Consider the following 4,249-nt stretch of genomic DNA (forward strand, 5'->3'; position numbering starts at 1 on the left):
GGGTCTCCCTACACAGATCAGACTTGTAGTGATCCTCTTGTTTTCAGCCTCCCCAAAGCTGGGATTTCAGGCACGTACCACAATATCCAGTCTCAATCATCACCACCTTAGGGTGCATGGCAAGCCAGGAATTGAACCCCTGCCACTGCATCTGCCTAAGCAAGCACTTGAGTCTGCTGAGCTATGTGGCCAGACCCCCCCCAAAAAAAAATTGGAATGTAATGAGGTTTGTATCCAACTATGGCAGCATGGCGACTTAGAGGGACCCTTCTCATGAAGGGGAAGTACAATAGCTGGGGATGTAATAAAATCTGCTTTTGACTAAGGCAAAGTGACAACTTAGAACCTTCTCAGAATGAAAAACCATAAATGGTCGTACACTGCCGTAATCCCAGCAATCTGGTCTGTTGAGGCAGAAGAATAGCAAGATTGAGCTCAGCCTGAGACAGAAAATCTGATTGAAAATTTGCTTCAAAATAAAACATGGCAAATAGGCTGAAATTTAGCTCAGTGCAAACAGCCTACATTCGAATCTCAGTGCCACAAACAATAGACAACGCTACAAATAGCAGCTGATGGGCAGGTGTGGTGGGACGTAGCTGGAATCCCACCACCTGGGGGGGTGAGGCAGGTCCAGCTGTGAGCTTGTTGGCATCGTGGCCTCCAGAGTGTATTCAAGATCAGCCTGAACTACACAGTGAGGGAGACCTTCTCCTAAACATCCAAGAAAAAAAAAATTACACTTTTATAGCAGAAATGAAATTATTTTAAATGAGTAGAAATGTGACTCTAAAGGAAAAATCTAACCTCACATCAGTTCATCTGAAACTAAGGAAAAGGAACAACGACGACATACAGGTCACAGGGTAGATCGACTGAGGGTAGACAGGCTGCATGTGCTCGAGGGGTGGGGGGGTGAGAGGTGACGGTTGGAGTTGGGGGCTGTGACCCACCAGGGCTTGACTAGGGGGCTGGGTGCTCATGCCTCCCAGGAGGCCAGACAGTGACTCCAGGTTCCAGAATACACCCAGTGTGTAGCTTCTCAGATCTCTTTGATTTGTAGTAATGGGGCTGCCGGTGTAGGAGGAGGCAGCAGCCTCAGAATCACAGTTCATGGAGTCATTTGAGGTAGTGTGAACACTTTCCCAATAATCTTGATTCTTGTAGAAAATACAATTCAAAATCTGCTCTACTGGAAGCTTTTTGGGTTCATCTATGTTCCCTCCAGAACTCTTTCTCATGTCCCCCAAAAGCCTGCCTATACAGAAGAAATTTATGATCCAGGTGAAGAAATTCATAAATAAGCAGCACTGTCTTTGGGAAGAAAAATCCTGTATCACTGGTGCATTCTGTTCCCGCAGGATATCAGATTGCTTAGGGTCTGTGCAGAGCTCTTATCTGAGGATCCCAATTAGGCCCCTCAAGAGGGAAAAAGAATCACGCTACATTTTTCTCTGCCCTAGCAGCAGAAAGTTCCTGTTCTTCCTTTTTGATCAAAAGGGCCTTAGATTCCCCTCAGTGTGATCCAACTTTATACAGGTTTCTTTTCGTATCTCTGTCCCTGACCTCTCTTTTCGTGCAGCATTTAACTTATAGACTTACACTGATGTATTACTTTTTGGCCCTTTGAGCCGTGAAACTTCCAGGTTCTTGACAGATCTGCAACTCAGCGAAAACTGTTACCAAGGAAATCCGGGAACAGGTGATAGCAAGTGGACTCTACATTCAGGGGAATTCAAAGTACGAAAAGAAATAAGAAATCATTCGCATTTGGATGGAGATGATATTGTTTCCAAGGAAGCAGAATACAAAAAATAAAGCATGCAGAGAGGGTACAAGCAGTATAAATTGTGATTAAGATATAATTGAGTAGCATAGAACTTCACCGAGTCTGTGAACGAGAGAGAGAGAGAAAGAAAAGCTCTTCTTGGATAAAAGCTGAAACAGCCAGGGTGTCATTTGTAGAAGAAACAGGTCTAGGGGAGAGTTAACGAGATGCAAAATAAATTCAAGATGAAAGAAATTTTTCTTAGTAATGATACAGTAGAAAGATGCACAATTTAGCTGATTTTGAAGGAACAATGTTTTCCTGCAGTCTCCAAATTGAAAAATAAAATCGCACAAAATACTAAATGTACAGCCACTAAGATTAAAGATGCAAGAACATCCCACAAAATCAAGAACAGATAGTAAAATTAATTAAAGATGGAAAGTTCATAAGGAACAGAATGTGACATTTCATCCCAGGCACATGGCTCCTTTGGAACCAATTGTTCATTAAAATGCTGGATTCACTTTGATCCAAATCTGTGCTCCGCTGATATTCTAAGTAGTGGTAGTCATTAAATTAGTGATAAAATTTTATTACTTCGTTGGAGTAATGAAAGCGATGTCTCTATCTGAGACAAAAAGACAAAACCCAAATTAGTTCGCAGAGGAAAAGAGGAAGTTATAAATATAAAAGTTGATGGGAAACTTGGTTTTCAAACCTTTCCAATTGCAGATTCAGTAATAAGTAACCAGACTTAGGAGAACAAGGCATTTCATGTTCCAGTGGGGATCAGGGCACGAACTCATTCTCTGTAGAGTTAATATTTATCTGAGTGTCTAATCTGTCCTTAGTCACCGCTGCTCGATTGACTTCCAGGTTCTGCATATGAGAACATCCTAGATATTCTACACCTTGACCCAAGAAAATCCAAGCTATCCAAATCCTAGATACAAGATATCCTAGCTTTCCTGGACCTCAATCCAAGGAAATCCTAACTTCCCTACTCCTGGACACAACGATATCATCCTAGAACTTCACATTTGCTGAAAACCCCAGAATATTGGGAATAAAAGCAGAAAAGCCATAGGAAAGATTAATTTCCATTCTCTTAAATGTATTTCTTGAGCTGAGAAATGGCTTCCTATTCTTGCAGAAGGAATATGTCTGACAAAGTCTTTCCTTTTCTTACTCAGTATAATCTGCTTTTAGGACAGTTAAAATGTCTCAGTGAAATTAGGCTTTCCTTTTAGCTACACCACAATTTGTGTTCACGCTCCCACTGAAAAAATGGGGCTTCAAACACAATACTGTTATCTGCCATACATTCTGCTGGTTTGAGTGCATGGATTTCAAAGTTCATCTGAAGCAGCGGAATAACTGTGTAGGAACATCCCATGACGGTAGCCACCAGGTTCTACCTGGACGTCACAGGCAGTGACTTGTGGGTGTGGCTGCCATCTGTTTTACAGCATGCGTGCCAGGCATCGCCCCTGATAACTCAGAATTATGACATGCAGGAGCAGCATGCTTACCCCTGGGTGACGGAGACACATGGAGGCCTAGGACGGTAACTGTCTAAAAAGAAACCTTTCAATAGTTTATCAAGTTCAGTCATGTCCATATATCACACTTGAGTATAAATATTCGGTGCTTTGTTAAGACAGTGTTAAGAAGTTACAGACCAGAGATTGAACATAAAAGAGAGCAAGCAACTTTTATTCTGTTTCCCTAATAACGAATTGAAGCCTTCCTCCCTGCGGCCAACTTCTGGTTGGATAGCATAAAAATAAACAAGATGTTTTGCATTTTCAAAAGAGAATTTTACACACGGAAGTTTCCAGTGCAGGCCAAAAGCAAAAGAGAAACTGATTTCCTTTTGCTTCGAGAAAATGTGAAAAGGGGAAAAGGAAAGGTAGAGAGCGACAGCCCGTGGACTCGCGGAGCTCCCTTGGGAGCTTCCAAGGTGGGCAGAGCAGAGGACGCGTACAGGACGCACCAGCGAGCCGGCCAGCGCCATCCGAGCTTCACTCTCTTTCAACATTTGAAGAACTCTAGCTGAATGCATGTTTGCACCAACCAGGGGACAACCTTAAACAAAAACGACTAAGGTCACATGGAGGAATTAAGCAAAGGAGAAACTCGCTACATTCTTGCCCAGCCTCTCAGCCGCCAGGCCAGCACCAGCTGTGATGAGACCCAGCACCTTCCAGATCATAGAGAAGCGTGGAGAAAGGCACCCACGTTAGGTGAGACTGAACGTGATGTTGTCAAAAAAATGTCACTCGTAAAAGCAAACTGATCTTAAATGCAAGCCGTAAAATAGTGTAGAGTAACTGGGAGCCGCAGCTGTGGTTCCGAGGTTCTGCTGTGCTCAGAAGACCCGAGGTTGAGGTGGTAAAAGAAAAATGCAGAAGTCCCAAAACAAAGACAGCCCGGTAGGTCCACCGCGTCGCCATGGCAATGGGAGCTGCTGGCCTC

This window comes from Octodon degus, unplaced genomic scaffold, assembly GCF_000260255.1.
Source record: "Octodon degus isolate 3935 unplaced genomic scaffold, OctDeg1.0 scaffold00022, whole genome shotgun sequence".
Taxonomy (NCBI): domain Eukaryota; kingdom Metazoa; phylum Chordata; class Mammalia; order Rodentia; family Octodontidae; genus Octodon; species Octodon degus.